Below are 18,814 nucleotides of genomic sequence, written 5' to 3'. Positions count from 1 at the left end.
TTCAAAATGAAAACGTATGGGCTTGAGACATAGTGCCACCATTGCCCCGGGGATTAATTGGCAGACTATGAATCCAGGGATATCTACCTTTCAATCTGGGTCATTGGATATTCCATTGGAAGATACTCATGACCATTGTTTCTGTGACGAAATCATCAAATCTGGATGGAGCAACAACAAAGGGGATTTGGGATTATCCAGATTCATGTTATAGCTTATTATGAATATTGATTGGATGCAGTAACAAAAGGCAAATGACAGCAAAGTTGAAGGCAGCCATTTTGTATATCATGTTCATAGATTGCCATCTTTCACAGCTGAGGGACAGAAACCAGTCAACAGGGATGGTTGATTCAAGAGGAAGTCTTTGTCAGAAGAGAGTGAAAGAGCTAAAATCAATCTTCCTTGCTTTTTCTTTCTTCCCTATTTCTCTTTCTTCTCTTCTTTCCTCCCTCCCTTCCTTTGTTTTTTCCTTCCTTCCAAAGAGTTCTTTATATTTCTTCCAAAATTTGAAGGGCGTTTTTCTTTCATTCTTGTGAAAACCATAATTACAAGGCCTGCAATATAAATGTATTTATAAATATTAGAATAATTATGGCTATTACAACTTTGTATTTCTAATTTGGTGAATTAAAAAAGATCAACACATACAATTCTTTTTTAGTGGAACCCTTCCACTTAGTTTGGCTACTCATTCTTATTTGAGGAAGTAAGTTCAGTTTAAACTGTAAAATATCAGATGTAATTGGAAAGAAATTTAGAATGAACTGGAGGTAATTGGTCTGTGGGTGCATGGTAGGGTACACTGTGATGGGCCCATGGGCAGGGACTGAATCCAGGAATAAATGTGGAGGGCAGAAAAGTCTACCTGGGAAACTGAAATTTAATAAACACATAAAACACATGAAAGAAAACGTGATTTTATCACACTAGAAGTATATCTCTCAGTAAGCCAATTCAAAGAAAGCAAGCAGAATGCATGCGCAAGTCAAAGTCCTTTTTCATCCTCAGGACCAAAGCTGCTTAGCCAAGGAGTTTTTCTTTCTGTCCAGGTGCCACACACCATTTAAGTTTTTTTCCAGGTTCCTTGGATTTTAAAGCCACTTGCACTACATATATGTAGTGCAAAAAGAATATATATTCTTTTTATTTTGAGACGGAGTCTTGCTCTGCCCTGGCTGGAATGCAGTGGCACTATCTCAGCTCACTGCAACCTCTGCCTCCTGGGTTCAAGCGATTCTCCTTCCTCAGCCTCCCGAGTAGCTGGGATTACAGATATGTGCCACCACACCAGCTAATTTTTGTATTTTTAGTAGAGACGGGGCTTCACCATGTTGGCCAGCCTGGTCTTGAACACCTAACCTCAAGTGATCCACCCTTCTTGGCCTCCCAAGAAGGGAGGGATTGTAGGCCTGAGCTGGGATTACAGGCCTGAGCCCAATGCACCCGGCCAATATATGTATATTTAGAAAATCTTCTGTGGCTCCTTTATTCTATAGAGAGAGCAATATGTTGTGAATACAGTGTTAATAATAACTACTATTTTTGCCCTTTTCGACCAAACCAACAATTGTGAGTTTTAGCTTTTATTTTTGTTCCCTTTAAGCTCAGTTAAAAAGTACTTTTGCCTTCCAGGAGCCATTTTTACAATTTATTTGAAGTGCTGGATGAATTAAAGAAAATCCTATGCCTTAAAATTTTAGATGAACTGATAGATTTTCCATAACAGTATTACTTTAAAAGACTCTTTTTCTTCCCCCTTCTTCCAGGTCTCACTGGCACAGCAATTTAGCCTTGACTCAGAATTGTTACATTATGGGCAAATGGTTTGGTTGTGACACAGGATCGTTTTCAGAAAAGCAGCAGACAGTGTCTAGAGGCGGGAAAAAAGGTCTTTATTGAGAAGGTCAAAAGGGACATAAAGGCAAAAGCTGACTTTCACCGAAACAGAACTGGAGACCAGGCCTCCAGTGTCCTTTTTGTAATGCATTGCTTGTTTTCAGGTCCCATGATAGAATTCTCCCATAACAGACAGAGGACTTTGTTAAATTGTAAATGAGTATTACTTCAAGCACTCTGTGGAAATATATTCTCCCCCTATAGCCCATACATTATTTCTGCTTAGTTATAGTGGCTTACATTTCCCGTAACTATCAGAGAGAACTTAATTCAACTCACACCACATCGCTTTACAATTGTGCAGGTCTCTTAATCAACCTTTGTATCAGCCACGAATGTGCAGTATGACCTAATTTGAAAATGTCTCCAAGTGCTGACTCAAACTGTTAGTGAATAAAGGCTAGTCATTACCATTATGACACTAATGTGATGCAAAATAAAATTGAGTTGCATCAGCTGGACATTAGTTTGCAAAAATATTAGTGATTGAATCCATTTTCTGTTCACATTTTATTTATACTTATGTATGTATATATATATACATATGCATATATTTATTTTTTGTTCGTTTGAAACAGGCTTGCGGCAAAATTATTGAGGGCAGAGGAAGGAAGCCACATTTTAACACTAGAAAAAGACACTGGGTTAAAGGCTGATCATATGTATATCATGATCTCCTTTCTATAAGATGAAGACATGTTGCTGTTGAAATCTTATTAGGATATTCATATGCACATAAACAATAACATATGAAAATTATCATCTTGTTCTGTACTCTGGTGCTAGATTCCAAGGTTTCTAACAGCCCTGGCACTTATTACTACTTCATATTACTCAAAAATTCTGACTTTGTATTCACAAATAACAAAAATTTGAGATTTATTTCTTTCATGGGCCTTCTTTCCTTCTTCTTTACTTGACAAAAAAAAATTACTTTGAGATAGAAATACCTTTAATAAACACTGTCATTAATTACTTGTGAACAAAAGAAAGTGAGATATAAAACTAGACATTATTTAGCCTCATCCCTACTGATAATACTTTGTGGAAAGCAACATCAATGATCTTTTTCTTACACAATTCAGAGGGTTTTGAGGAAAAACTCATGGGTTTATTTAATACCTGTGTATCCCAAAGCTAGCACTGGTTTCAAATTCTAAGCTGATAAGTAGTCATTGAAAATAAATCAACAGGAAACTTTCTTAATTTAGAGAAATTTTCCTAATGGTAAATGAGAAACTCCACCCTGTATCTCATTTTGGGTCTCTGGAATTCTGAAAATCCTGAACATAAAAGTGATGTATTAGTGACAAAATACTTCTGATTTTATTTCTTTAATGGTTCTAGCAAACCTAGCACACAAATACAAAGGAGATATGTTGTCCTTTAAAATTGTCAAGGACAAGAAATTTTGGCTATCAGGAAATTATTTAACCTGCTTCCAACTGAGAGAATATATGTCTTCATAATATATCACCATAAGCGATCAGTGGAGAATACAGCTAAATTAAAATGCTGGCAAGCTCCGTTCATTCACTTTTTAGAAAAACAAGTAAAACCTTCCAGCAAGATGTGTAGAAATTTCCTACTACGTGATGACTTTCATATTTGAGTCCATTTTACATTGTGTAATATGTGACTTGGGCTGTTTTTATCACCTGTGCTTTATTACCACATTAAGACAATCAATCCACCTTTCAAAAAAGAAAAAGTTTGAATAATTTCAAAGTGAACTTGCCAAAACCAGCATTCAGAAGCACGGGTGCTCACGCTCGCAAACACAGGCACACTTTCAACTTACCTAAAAACAAGGATCGCCCTTTGCAGCTAAAATACAATCTTTCTTATTTTTAGGTTACCATGAGAAAAGGTATGTGGGTGTGATTCCTGCAAATGGATTGCCAGTTTCTTAACAGTTCATCATTCTTAAATGATAGAAGTATAGCAGCACCCTTCTGAAAAACATCTTTTCTGTAGATTTTACTTTGTCCATGCCAGGACAAATTGCGAGCTAAATTGAATAATTCTGAGATGTGAGACACCTCCATAACTGTCCTTAGACTACCAAGGAGCTGGCATTTCTCTTTGGAAGATGAGGGGAGAATGTTCCATGCCCTCTTAATTGATGATTTACTGTGCTTTCCCTTGGGACCACATCCGATTATCTGTAAGCTTGTTGAATTTTGAGGCAGATACTAAATATAATCAATATATAAAAATATAAAAAAAGGAGAGAAAAAAATGCAATGAAAATTTATGACCTTAACATTCCTTCAGGGTCAAGCAATTTATCAAATTCTCTCACTTTCTGGTTTCAATTACACAGCCATTGTGGAAGGAACTTATTTTAGCAGGTTCATTTGCCTCAGTGGGGAATACAGGACTTTGGCCTAATGCTTCACCTTTGGTGCAGGCCATTTGAGCCTTAGAACAAATACCAATCATCACTCTTTGGGAAAAAAGAATCTGCATCGGCGTGGCCTATTGGAATGGGGTTTCTGTCAAGGTAAACGGTTGTCGGCAATGACTGTGGTAGAGTGGCGATAAATCCCATTTTATTGCTGAAAAATTCCAGCTTCTCTCCATGCCTGACAGCTCCCCACATTCTCATACCCATTTGGGCAATTTCTGCACTATGTCCATCTGGTTCTCATTACCTCTCAACCTGCCTGCGTCTGATCCAGAAAAAGAGCAGGTCAGAAATGGGGCTGGGGCGGGGGGGTGTAAGAAACCAAGGTGATGAATAAAACAGAAAGCCGGGGGGTGGCCCATGGGGTTCGGGGAAGAGTTGAGGTTGGGCAGAGTGGGGATTCCAGCTAAGACTCTGAGTGGTTTTGAGAAGGAGCCATGTCAATTATTAAAAATGATCATGACAGAGTTGGAGCCAGAAGCCGGAGAAACCTGTACCTTTAGACTCAGGTATTAAAAAGACACCTGTTTTAAGGTGAAAGGGAGAGAGAGAGAGAATGTGGTAGGTAGAGGAGGGTGGGAAGGCGTCTCTATTAAGGGCACTGCCGGCTGGTTGTCAGAGAAGATGACCTGTTGTAGAAAAGCACAGAGCCGCGTGTACACAGTTGGCAGGCTTCTAAATATGCGGGCGGATCAAACTCTGCTGGAGATTCGATTTTGGTTCAAAAACATACGTTTTTGAGGACAAAGAAAACTCTTGGCTCTCCAACCTTATTGTCTCCATCTTTCGAAGAAGAATAATATTTAAAAACTAACTTGTCTTAATTAGGGCATTTAGAATGACGGGACTAGCACTGAGTCACTTGGGAATTCATAACCCGACATATAATCACTTTTGGAATGGAGTGCATTTATGCCTTCAGAAAGTTGGCCTCATTTTCTGAAGCTGAAATCCTTTTGATCATAATTACTTCTGACCTAAAATTACCCACAGTCACCATACAATGCCACGCTGGGACAAAAAAGAAATACACATTGTAAGTATCTGATAACAGATACAAACTATCAGCCAACTTAAATAGTACCATAATTTAGACTACAATGAAACTATACAACTATATATTTTTGAATACAACATTTACTCATTATTATTATTATTTGGGTGCAGTGGGTGGGGCCATTGTCATAAATACTAAAATAAGAGTGGTTAAAGTATATTGAAGTATAAATGCTAAAGATCTGATAACTTTCCATACAAATTAGAATCAGAAGAATGATTGCATGGCTGTAGTTATTTCACCACCTGTTTTGAAATCAAATTTTGTATGTAAATGTCTTAAAACCAGGTATGATTGTGTATTCTTAAATATGTTGGAGAGCTGTGGCATTGTTATGATTTGTAGATAGAATCTCTCATGTTAGGTATGTTTGGATGGACATATTGAATGGTCTCTTAGTGCCTTCTGGATCCCAGGGGTCCAGAATGTATTTCAGGTCCTCAAAATGGACATTTTGGACAGTCAGAACCCCCAGTACTGCACTGAATGTCTGTTTTTTATTGGTTGAATTCCAATATCGAAATTACGTTAAATTTTAGTTGCTGAGCCAGACCCTTTAGACAAGAAATACTGCCTTCCAGTAATCGGGATTTAATTTCTAAATTTTCAAGTCATGAATGCTCAAAGGAGGTTTTATGAAATGTATCTGAAATTGTAAATGAATCCCACGTAGACATTTAAATTGAGAAATTGTGGCTAAAAATTTTAAATTAAAACGACAAGATAATTTGGATTGACATACATTCGAAATCATAAAAATGGAAGTTTGTTACCTTTAAAATCAATATTTTAGTCAACAAATAAAATTCTAAAACAGACGTTTTCACTTGGACATATTAAAAGGCATAAACCTTTAGCTAGGGTCATATATCTGTTAAAACGGTCTTGATTTTAATGGTGTCTCTAATTTGGAAAGTAATTTCAGATTCTTAGCCAAGAAGAATCTTGCTTGAACTTTACTTTTCTAGGCTGTACATATAGCAGAGAAACGTGATCATTTAAATTCTAAAGGATGTTTGTTTCTTTTAATAGCATAGCAGAGAATTGATGGCATGGGGGAGAGGGATGTGACAACTTAACCTGATGCTTGATAGCTGTTTACTTATGAATGTGTGCCACAGATTTCAGTGTCTGCAAAAGAAGGGGAAATAAAGAAACCGATGGCTTTTAGGGAACTTAAGACACATGGAAGAAAGTGCTTAGAAGGTTATTGAAATATTTACAAAACAAATCATTTACATTAACTTTCTTACGTGTAGAACCTGGAGTGCCCATGAAAAAACAGAACCAATTTTGGCTATGAGAAGTATTTCAGCATCAAAATGGTTAATAGTGTTATAGCTTCCAAAGAGCCTATTGGCTCACCCTCAAGGATGCCCTGCAGTTGTTGTTAAAGTCATCAGATGAAGCTAGCCTTCTCAGCTAGCCTTTAGATTTGTCTGCTAACAGTAAAAATACTATAATAAATCGGTAACATATGTTGCCAGGCAAGGAAAAGTGATATAAATAAAGAGACTGGGAGACCCAAACCAAGTACAATGTGAAAAGAATTTAACTTTCAATCTATTTGCTGGCTAATTACCATTTGAAAAATAATTTGAAAGTGTTACTGTTATTTGCTGATATTCTTCCTCACTTTTCTTCTTTTCCTCTTCAGATTGCATTCTTACCCAAATACTCTTCGTGATTGCCTGCTTTGCGGCTTTGGGGTAAGTCCCAGTTTTCCACAACCTTAAGAAAAAAAATGCATAACATAAAAGATGCCAGAAAGACTTATGTGTCCTGATATTCGGGGTCTGTGAAATATACATGGGTTTGTTACTGGGGGTGGGAGGCATAATGAAATAAAGACAAGGGGTTTGTTTCTGCAAGGATCAAAAGTGTGCGAAAGTGTGCATATGCAAACGAGGCTCCCATCTGGAAAGCCACCTCTGGAATGGAAATGACAAAGCTTGGAACACACACAATCAATTATTTTCACCAGCATTTAAAATATAGAAAACAAAATCTGCTTTGGGAATTGACTGAATATTTTATTTAGCTTTTTTATTGAGACATCCTTTGAATAATGGCATAATATAAATAGTTTTACAAAGCAACAATATAATCAATCTCTACACTAGAATATAAATCAAGGATTTCATTAACTGCTGGTAGCCAGTTTAAATTGTAGTCTTGTCCATAATGTCTATCTATCTATGTATGTCCAAGTTATATTAAAAACCTTTAAATGGCTTTGTAATATCAGCTACATCTAGCTATTATAATAATTAATGGTACTGTTTTATAAATCAATACATGTATTCTTGATAAATTCATATCCAGTTAATGGTGTAATTTAAATAAAAAATTAATGTAATAAAGGACATACAGAAATGGGCAGGAAATCTTTAAAGGTTAAGAGTCAAATTTGTCTAAATTCATTTTTAACCTGTTTTGGAAAAGTTTGTATTTAAAATCAGCTGACACTTACCTTGTTTCTGTAAAACTAATCTTGCCATTTCTGGTGGTATCTAGTATTAAATTTGTGAGATGTTTTTTGACTTTGTTTTAATTACATAGTTACAATACTGTGGAATATTTTACTGTTGTTGTACTCTTTTGTGACTATTGCATATTCTTCAGTAAAACAGAACAAAACAAACGAAAAACCTCATACCAGTAATTTATGTTTAATTCACAAATGCATGTAAATGATTTATTTTTTGAAAATCTCCAAAGCTATATACACATTTTATTTAAGGGGAGAAAAGACTGACTAGTTCAAATAATTTGCATGTGGAAGAGCCGAGCATTTTCACTGCTTTCGCTGAGTGAACATTCTAAGAATTTTAGAAAGAAAAGAAAAATGCATGAAGAAGTCTGAAATGTATTTTAACGCTGCACCCGGGTACAGGAACATTCTACCAAAAGATGAGTGTATTATAGTTCTAATTTAAAGAATACATACCAAAGACGTATTTAATAAATAACAAGATTTAGAAAAACAACCGAAGGTTGTATGTTATCAAATACAATATCCAATCTTTCCAAATAAAATTTCATTGGGTTTCTAAGAGTAAGCGTTTTACAAAAAATATCTTTCAAAATTATGCAGACCAGTCTGCCCTGCCATCCTCCTTGACATGGTGCAGAAATGTTCCTTTAATCCACTGAGCTTTTTCTGACATTTTTCTTAACATTGCTGAGCCTTATTTAGAGCACCAAAGGAGGCGTGTGCAGTTTTCTTTGACACTGATGGGTATTTCAAAATGTTACAGAGAGAGGGGGGAAAAAAAGAAAGAAAAGATTTGCTGCCAGTCACTTCATCAATAGAGCTACAGAAGCAATTACTATTTGTTAAAAGTTTACATTTCAAATGAAGCTACATTTTAAAGAAGTCTCATCCTTTTAGAAGGACTGGTGCTTGGAAGAGAGAGGAAGATAATGCACATTAGTGATTACATGTTAAAGTGCACTCAAGTACTGGAACCATTTAAAATGTATTGTGTTTTTAGTCGAAACCTGCAGCAAAACCACTCCTAAGAGGCTTAATTTAGGTTTTATAGGAGGAACATAAAAAAGACCAGGTTATAGCAACATGCTGAAATATGGGGTACATTTTAAATATCTTCATTTAAGAACGTATGTTTATTTCCCCTCCTGGGATCACTAACGTGTGTCTCCACAGAGAAAGCAAGGACATGCATTCTTAAAAATTATCTGTTAAAGGGATCACATTCCAAGACCGGTTTGGGCATTTTTATTACTACAGATAACCTCTTAATTATGTCACTGCCTTCCACTTGTTAATCAGGGACATTCAACATAGTTAACCATGGAGTGGTTGCCTTTAGAAGAATACATTATTATTAAGGATTAGAAACACATTTTATTCCCATAATCATATTACATGTATGGTTTTAGCACTGCTAAAACCCTATCTACCTGCTTTAAATACATAACACCTAAGAAAGGATCTAGATGCCTACAACAATGTTGTTCATTACTTCAAACTGTGCAGTTCACGAAAAGCTTCAAGAGACAGATAATTTTACTTTTCCTGTCTCCTCGCTCCACCTCCCCCACATCCCACGCAATTTCTATTTGGATTGATTTTAGGTTTCCTGTGCAGCCACCAGTATCTGAGATACTCAGGTACTCTTTCAGAGACCAAGGTGTAAGTGAAGTAAATAAAATCATGTTTCACTGTTGCTTTATCAACCCTCCTAGGTGGTTTTTCTGCCAGCCAACCTGCACTGTTAAGACCCATAAAATTATGCAATAGTGACTTCTTTGGAGGTTCTCTAATCAGATAATGGCTGGTGTTAGGAGGCAAGGGCCCAAGGCAATGTTGCTGGTACTTAACACTGTGGTTGGTCATTACTTGTCTAGTAGAGACCAATAAACAGCTGATTACTATCCTATACGGAGCCAATATTTTACATTTGTCCTAGTTATTTTTTCCTTTTCTTTTCAAGTTCTTACAACAGGAAGTATTTTTCAAGAAGATCTATGAGTAATAGCCTCCCAGGCACCTTAAAAATAAGAATATTCCTACTATGAAATGATGGCTTTTGTGGAAAGGTGGGAATGATTCTGGTTTTTACAAGAGCAAAGGTTTGATTTGTTTCAAGTCCATTTCTTTCAGACAGGGACACTCCCCCACACCATCCCTGCTGCTCCCTGTCCCTTTCCCCCTCTATGACAGGTTCACGGGCTGCAACCAAGGGATTTTAAAATGCAAAGGTTTATATTAATATTTGCACTCTGGCAATAACAGGCTCATTTTGCTTCCTCTGTAAGCCTGTGATAATTGATGTTTCATACCTGGAACTATGTTTCATTTATCTTTTTACTCATGAAGATAGCATATAAATAAAAGGTAATTTATGGAAAGGAACCAACCATTTGAAATAATAATCCTAAATCCAACCAGATAATCTTTTACAGCTGTAAGAGTCAGAGATGGAGATTTCTAAACTTCTAAAGAAAACTTGATTGCAAAGAAGAAACCTGTGCATTTTTGAATGCTTATTGAATTTGAATGTCTGTGTGGGCCAAAACAGAATCAGAGGGACAAATGGAAACCAGGAAACAAAAGGTGTAAATTTTAGATGTGTTTTAAATTAATGTATTTAACGACCTATTAGACTCATTACAATTTTATTGACTTTCCCTTTACATTTGGATATAATTTTTTACTAGCCAATGCAAACTGCAAAATGGTGAGTCTCCTAAGGTGCCTTTCCTTTCCTGGGATCCTCATCTTAGAATGAACAGAGGCACATCGATAAGAACTGGACCTTGATTTCACAGCCTCATACAAAGCCAGGCAATTCTTGAGCCAAACAAACAAAGGGGGTGTAAGCGATTTCATTTATTTTGATAATCCTCCTCTTGCACAGGAGCATTTTGCTGTCTTTGTCAAAGTGAATGACAACAATTTGGCCAACTCTCTCTGAGCTGCACTCAACAGTGACAGGCAAATTATCAGAGGCCCTGCACTTCTTATTATCAGAGGAGAAGCCATCAGGGGGACGCATGGAGGATACCTCTCCCTTGTCACTATTTGTCAGTGGGACAAGGGCCACTGCTATGGGTAGCTGACAGGTAATTTCAACAATAACAATTACTCCTATTACTGGTGTCATAAACAATTCGCCCAAGGCATGACAATAGCAAAGCTTTATAATTCAATGCCATATAAATAAATGCCAGCAGGTAACAAGTAATTTAGCTCCAATCAAGCTTTCACCCCGGCATTAATATTGTTATTGTAAGAAAATGGAAAATTGAAAAAATTCAATATGTTAATGAATTAAGAGAGGTTCAAGGGCTAGACAAGAGGAGTTGGAAAAAGGAAACCAAAATTATTGTGGTATCATATTTGGTGCCATCCTGGGGGCCAAACATCAGTATAATTACTTTAAGACAAGAAGGGGAACTGGAGTGCCTTAGATCTCAGAGCAGGGAAAAATGTGACATGAGCTTTCAAAAAATCCACCTAACTCCAATTTCCAAAGAATATAAGTAGAAATATGAGAATGTATATATATAATGTAGCATTTCACTGGCTTTCTTTTTCTACCTGAAATATTTCATATGAAGCAGAAGCATGAGTATCAAAAGAATGTTTGCATCTGTTTAAGAAAATTGTATTGGTACCTGCTTCCTTTACATTAAGTCTCATAATGAAACTATTTTAATACTCCTTTTTTATCTGGGGTGAAGGTAAAGCTGAAAGTCATCTTTGCTCTCCAGCTGTCCACCTTTTGGAAGTGGACTAGAGGATACAGTCTTATCTTCATATGTAAAACTTCCCGATCAAACCAATTTGCAATTTTAGTATTTGTCCAGCAAGACAATGTGCCATCACAGTGACAGCAGTAAAAGAATTTGAAAATCTCTAATTAGGAGAGCTGCACACCAATTAACGCATGTCAAATTTCACTTCATCAAGTGCCACTCTAATTTTCCCTCTAAAAATTAATGGATTTTTTTTCTTTTGGTATGTGTGTGTGTCCCCTTAAGGCAATGTTGATTCAAATCTGCTCAAGATGCAGTGTTGCACAGCTAAGCATCTTCTTGATTACAATCCGCCACACTTCTAACTGCGCTCATTCGCACTGCCACGGATACTTTGTCAACAGTCAAATTACACCACGCTGATAACAATGCATAATGGTGTTCCTCCTCCAGTCCCCTGTCAGGAGAGGGGCTTCATAAAAATGTGATGTTTTCTTCTCAACTGTATCTAAAGGAAGTTTGTATGACTAGGTCCCCAGTCAGGCGTTAATTTTTAAAATTAGTTTGTTAATTTCAAAAAAAAAAAGAAGAAGAAGAAGCAGCAGAAAAATGATGGCATATGAAAAGTCCTCACTGGAAAAAAAAAATCAGCAAAGAATGAGGAATGGAGAATATCTATGGCCAAAGTTTTACTTAAACACCTTGTTCGGAGACATTTTCAAGAGCACTATTCTTGGTTAAAAACCAGATTTTTTTTTCTTTACTTCTGGTCTATAAACATTGGAAGCCTCTCTTGAACAGACTGTATTTAGATTGTGCTAGAAGTTTGTTTAACTGCCATATTTGCCAGAATCCTCAAAACATCACAGGACACAGAAGACAAATGACTTTGTGTGTGTGTAGGGGGGAGAGGGGGTGCGTAAGGGGGTCAGGATTGCATATTCCAGATAAATGTTGATTCACTTTTAACTATTTTTTATCCTAGTTGCTTGTTGCGGATTGGTGTGTCTGAGGCATCAGCACACGTGGGGAATATTTCTCACTGAAAAATGAAAGAAAGAAATGCAGTGATTAGAAGATGATTTTACATTCAGTCTTTTTTGAGATTATTCAGATTTCTTATTTTTCAAAAACAATCAAAACCAGAACCAAACAAGGAAATTAAACGAAAATTTAAATCTATTCTCTTATAGATTCTTCAGGGAGTAGAGAATATTCACACGGGTTGACATCCCAGTCTTCTCAGCATGTAAGCATATTGTAATCCTATTTATTCACTAAAAATTTAAATTCCTCCGATCTACACTTTATTTTCTTTAATCTGCAGGTCGAATACAGCTTCTTATTCACTGACGACTAACTCAAAAATTTAAAACGATATTTTTAGGTTTGTATTTCTGAATATTAAAAGTGTCTTCCTTCTCTTATGGCCCCACCTCAGCATGTTCTTAAGTGGTCTATTTCAAACAAAAGAAAATGACATCCCCCTTTCAAGTAGCCAAACATTAGATTCTCTCAGAACTGACTGGGGATTCACTAGAAGTTTTGCAATTAGATTCATACAAATTGAATTATTTTCTTTTTTTCCAAACATCGTTCTTAGAACTTTATAAATGTAGCAATACTGGCTTCACAGTTTCATGTGGCTCGTTTACAAATAAAGGTATTTTAATAAAACTAAGTTCTGTGTACCTTTGAAAAACAAAAAGCTGGAACAATCTCATATTAAAACATTACAAAAGGATTGTAAAGGGAAATTTAAAGGGCGAAAACTTGATTATATAATGCAATCCAGCAGTAATCAATTTTACCTTCAATATCTTGCTTTTGTTTTCAAAATGCTAAATAAACAATACATAATGCATCCCTCATCAGCCAAACCATGGAGGCTCTGTGCTCAAATAACAGGAAACATATTCAATTTTCCTAACAGAAGACAGTTCATTAAGCTGTGCCACATCAAATAAAACTTTAATTTCTCCAGCATCAGAGTCGCAATGAAAGCAATTGAAGAAGATGAGCCATATGGTACTTCTATCAGCAAACACATATTGCTCATTCCCCCAAAGTTTTCTAATTCTGCTCCCCAGACCTGTGTAATATAGATAATGTGCTCCGAGAGCAGCAACCATGAGCTATCTAGTGTACACTTCTAATACTGTATTTAATGGGAAATAATGAATCATAAAAACCTAGAGAAGACGGCTTTTGCTAACCTAAATCTCAGCTGTAATTTCATTGTTCTGTGCCTAAGATGCTGTTTGCCCTTTCCAAACAACAGCAGTTGAACATAATTATGCTGCTTCGAACCTGGGCTTGAAAAACCATCCCTAATATAACCAACTTTCTATTAACTCCTGAAATTCTGAATTTAATGATGCACTGATACAGGCCTTGAGATAATCAAGCATGTGTCATTTAAAAATCCAAATAAGCATTTTTCCCTTTCTTCTCTTTGGTCAGACTACTCAATGCTTTTATGCTTCCTCCTCCGCCCCCTGCTTGCGTCCATCCCCCACCCCCCACCCCACCCCATGCAACAGGAGTGGCATGATTAAAAATGAGGAGATTTTCTTGTTATTAGCAAATTTGACATTTGCCTGATGAAATGCACATAAAATGTGAAAGCTACACAGTACTCAGAAGAATGTCTCCACTCCAATCCTAGCTACCAAGATGAAATAATTTAGGTAAAGGAAATGTAAAGGTCCTTGTACATCTCTTGCTGCGGAATGCTAGGGTTGTGTTATAAATGGAAGAACCAAATATTGCTGAGCTTTTAGAGTGACAGTATTTTGGCACATGTAAAGTGCGTAGTGTTCCTTCTCTCACCTTAGCTGCTCTGACAATTCACTTAAACATGATACATATGCCCAAACACAGCAATGTATGTGTCGTGAGCCCAGCCTTTCTCCGGTTTAAGATCTTGGGGCTGGGGCTTTGTTCATTTTTAGGAAAAAAATGTTGCTTTTTCCACTAACTAGGTCAATAATTCCAGCTTTTCCATTTTTAAAGCTTATCAAATCAATATTTTACCAACATGATGCTAATTTAGAACATCATCAAATAACACCGTGGATACATATTGAAAACATATTTTAATGGTTTTGTTTTGGCATCATATGAACCAAGAACAATTAAATTAAAAAGAGACTTTTAAAAGTTAGAGATTGCCTTTTTAAAGCTTATTAAAATCAGCATGTTAACATGCCTGTCTCTGAATTAGCTCTCACACTTGATTGCCATCATTAAAACTAGTTGTTTGGGTGCTGCTCAAAGCCGATTCTTACTAGTTATTAACTTGAAATCTCTTTCCATTGAAATGTAAAAAGAAAAAAAAAAAATTCATTCTCACTAGTGGAAGAAACAGTCACCAAAACATGAACTAGCACAGCAAGCCAGCAACATTAAACCACGAAAAGACCAACAGGTAAAATAACTACAGTAACATCTAAAACACACTCATGAAAAAAAAAAAAATCACAACAACAACAAAGAAGCAGTCCATTGATTATATTTCATGAATGCCTTAAAACAAATGTTTAAACAGTTTTCTGAAACAGTGCAGAAAACCTCTGCATGCTCCACTGGGTTGCAATGACAATGGTCTATTGCAATGTAAAACACGCTGGAGGATAAAAAGGTGCTTTTTGTTACCATTTTATCAAAGCTGTTCATCTTCGAGCTGCAGGCAGCATTTTGCTGGAATTGCAGATATTTCTCTGTCCAGGCTCCTTTGTTTGTGCATCTCATTTGCATATATTTATCTCCAGCTGAGGGTGCGTTCTGCTCATTAAGGCCTCCCTTCACATTATTTCATAAGCCAGCTGCTGAGAGGGATTTCACCTGTGGTGACTGAGAAAAGAGGGGTGAAAAACTAAATTCTTCATAAAAAGGAAATCTTCTGAGTCTCTTCCCCTATAAATGGGCACCATTTGTGTTAAACAGCCTCTTGTCATGATAGATGCCTCCAGAGGTCAGGGGTTAAAGTTGATTTGAAGGTCAGCAGTAAAACAACAGACAAACCAGACGCCAAACTGGTTCCTTAGCTGTCGGTGGGAGCTGTGGTACAACCAGGTCTTGAACCTTTTTCAACCTCTAATAAAACAGGGGATGAATCTGAAGTGGATCAACCAGGCCCCTGAGGAAGCAGCACAGAAAAACACAAATAATATCAATATCAGGCAGCCACAGGGAAACAATGGGGCATTTCTCCGTGCTACATGCATGCTGCTATTGTTTCAAGGGCTGGGGAATTAATTCCACTTATTTATTTAAGGCGTGTCAACTCACTGCCTAAACCTGTTTCAGTGTCAAGATGAATAAAACTTTTATGGGTCATAAAATAGAGCCATTCATCTCAATGTTCTTTGTGGTGCGTTTTTTTTCTTTTCTTTTCTTTTTTCTTTTTTTTTTTTTTTCCCTGGCATACTGAGCTAGGCCTCTGCTCTGAAATGGTTACATCTGAACCCATTGGTGCTACGTTCCACACCATATTAGAGAAAAAAATTATTTTACTGGCAAATGGATCTCAACAGAAATGACACAGGGAAGCATTTTAGCTACGATATAATTGCTCCAAATATTCTTCTAAATAGTCTGCATGCAGTTGCATCTGTTTTGAGTATGCATTATTTACAAAGCAGAAGTTTTACTATTTTAGAGGAAAAGTTCAAAAGAGATAGCAGTAAAGATATTAGTTTTCTAAAATACTATGTCACGTATTTCATTTTACTTTAGAAATGGAACCCTGTTAGGATAGCTCTTTCCCATTCATCATTTTTTGCCCAAGTTTCCGCTGTTCCGTAGTCAGCTTATACTGATGTAATAATCAAATGCCTCCTTTAATTCAACTGCTTAGAATTTTATGCTTAATTTTCAGCATAAAATAGCACACATAAATGGAAAAGAAAATGTATTTATGTGCTTTTTGGATTATAAATTTTTTAAAAAGTTCAGTTATAGAATTAATTTTACTTTTGATTTCCTGACAAATGACTTTAATAATAATATAATACAAACAGGTTAACATTTCTAAAGTGCCGCGCACAGTGTGAAGCACATGTATTTTCTCATGCAGTTATTAATAATAATTCAATCTAAGTCACACAGGTCCCCTTAGAATGGACTGCAACAACATTATTATCCACAACATATTTTAGTTGAGACAAAATGTTCCAGTCACACAATATCATCACTATCGCAGATCATTATAGCTTTAACAGATGATATCATGGGAACATAGTTGCTTTATATCAAAATGAGTAGAAAGAAGCAATTCGATGATATTTCACAAATTTTCTAATCACAGCCTCAGTCATGCATATTAACATTTTTGCTCCATTGTAATGTAAATGGATTTGTGGAGGATTCACTTACTGTCTTGTCCTGGTTGCTTTGTTTTTGAGTTCTTTATTGAATATTGTAGCCTTTACCTATGACGCTGGATTATTTCTGATGTAGTCAGTTGGTAGGTAAGGGTTTTCTCCCACAAACTCAAGTTTTTTCAGCAAGTAGATCATTTGAGAATGGCTCCAAATAAAAGTTGTGCTTTCACATTTTGCTGGTACGCAAACATATGGCCCTGAGGAAGAGGGATTCATTTTGGGGTGCTAAGCACTGCTCAAGATATAAGTGCTTTTTATTTTCCATTTGAACTGGTGCATGCCCCTTAGAGATGGACTGGTTGCTTTACATACTGGTGGCCCATTTACAAAGCAGCCCTGTTTGAAAACAGATGCTTTCAAGTGGGTCACCAGGCTCTAAGAAAAATATTTAAACTCATAATTGATTGGCTTTTGGTCATCTATGGCAATGTGTTCTCATTTAAACATAGAGCAGGGGATTTTTCTTCTATAACCAATTACAGTTTAAAAAATGCAACGAATCTTGCTTCACACAAGGAGCTTAACTTGTGGTTGGAGAAATTTTCCAACTTATTAAATGTTGTTTATATCCTCATTTTTGTAGACCCTTTGTCTTCCCAAAGCATTTTATAACTCCCTCTGTAACTGACTTATCAATTTTCTTTCTGACCTTTCATTTTAAATTTAACCACACCCAAACCCCCAAACCCAGAACCTCCAAGCAACTAGACTAGAGCGAAAATATACAATTTACTCTCTCCATATCTCCACCGATGTCTTTTGTTTTTCTTGTACTCTAATCTAATCGGTAATTCGTAAGCTTTGGCCAAATAGTTAAAAATGTTAAGTGCTAGCAAAGCCTTTTACCTCCCCCTCAGATCTGTCTCTGTTTATGGAATAGGTCCCAGTTTCCTCCTCTTCTCCTTCAGCCCGAGGTCTTCAGGTCAGAGCACTGTAAATACACACAGCCCTTGCTGGACCCATAAATCTGAGCAAAGGGCAGGCCTATATATTCAGATAAGCAGGGGCAGAGATAGGGGCTTGAAAGGAGGGAGAACTAGTGGAGTCTGAGGCTCTGCAGCCCTGTTCAGAGAACTGAACTCAAAAGACCAAGAATCCTTAGTGCGGAAGGAGGAATTTTGCCTTGAAACATCTCGTCTTATTTCTAATGGACGAGGTTGGCACTGCTTCCTCTTGGTTTATTTTATTTTTTCCACATTGCTTATATTCACATCCTTACTGAACGTATTATCTTAAAGGCAATCAAATTAAACAATAAATTTAATTTATTTCCAATGTTTTCTTTTTCTTAAGTGTGTTTGTGTTTTGACCTCTGTGTGTGTGTGCATGTGTGTGTGTGTGAGTGATGTTTCTTGAAGTCATTTTACCAGAAAATTTTCTCTACTGTAATTTTTCAATCCCAAAGTTTTCGACTATGTAACTGTATTCTTAGTTACTACATTGAATCCCCAAGAAAAATACATCTAAAGGAGGAATGACAAAGTGACAAATAAATGCTTACATACCCTTCAGTCTTCAAGGCTTCCATTTTATTCCTGGGTTTAAGTATTTTCTGTTGGATTTTCACTTCTTGAAATTTTCAGTGACTCCTGGAAGACCATCCTTCTTGGGGGATGCACCCATTGTGACCACAGATAAGGTCACCGTGGAAAATCCTGGGCAAGATGACCATGGCTGAGAAGGTCCTTTCTATTACACTTGACAGAATCACTGCATGATTCTTCTTTAGATGCAATGAGTCGCACTACAGATTCATCTGGGTCATTTCAGACTCCAGGAAAATGTGCCACTCGATTTGTTTCCGAGCAATGTTTTCTATTTTATTGTATATAT

General features: G+C 36.5%; 2 long non-coding RNA genes across 2 annotated transcripts in view; one reads left to right on the top strand and one right to left on the bottom strand.

The window, feature by feature from the left end:
* The window catches only part of LOC104656180, a 108,918-nt gene extending 97,975 nt beyond the window's left edge, over nucleotides 1–10,943 (top strand). Inside the window, exons 5-6 of the long non-coding RNA XR_747084.2 lie at nucleotides 7,024–7,075; nucleotides 10,554–10,943. This is a non-coding gene — a long non-coding RNA (uncharacterized LOC104656180). The remainder of the gene's footprint in view (nucleotides 1–7,023; nucleotides 7,076–10,553) is intronic.
* Nucleotides 10,944–12,374: 1,431 nt separating this feature from the next.
* LOC104656179 lies at nucleotides 12,375–18,592 on the bottom strand. Its single transcript, XR_747083.1, has 3 exons — nucleotides 18,483–18,592; nucleotides 15,252–15,735; nucleotides 12,375–12,636 (listed from the first exon to the last, which is right to left on the bottom strand). It is a non-coding gene; the product is annotated as an uncharacterized LOC104656179 (long non-coding RNA).
* Nucleotides 18,593–18,814: the final 222 nt, after the last annotated feature.

Source organism: Rhinopithecus roxellana, chromosome 17 (genome assembly GCF_007565055.1).
Source record: "Rhinopithecus roxellana isolate Shanxi Qingling chromosome 17, ASM756505v1, whole genome shotgun sequence".
In the NCBI taxonomy this organism is placed as follows: Eukaryota; Metazoa; Chordata; class Mammalia; order Primates; family Cercopithecidae; genus Rhinopithecus; species Rhinopithecus roxellana.
Note: the sequence above shows the minus strand (reverse complement) of the source record. Positions and strands in the feature narration are given on the sequence as shown.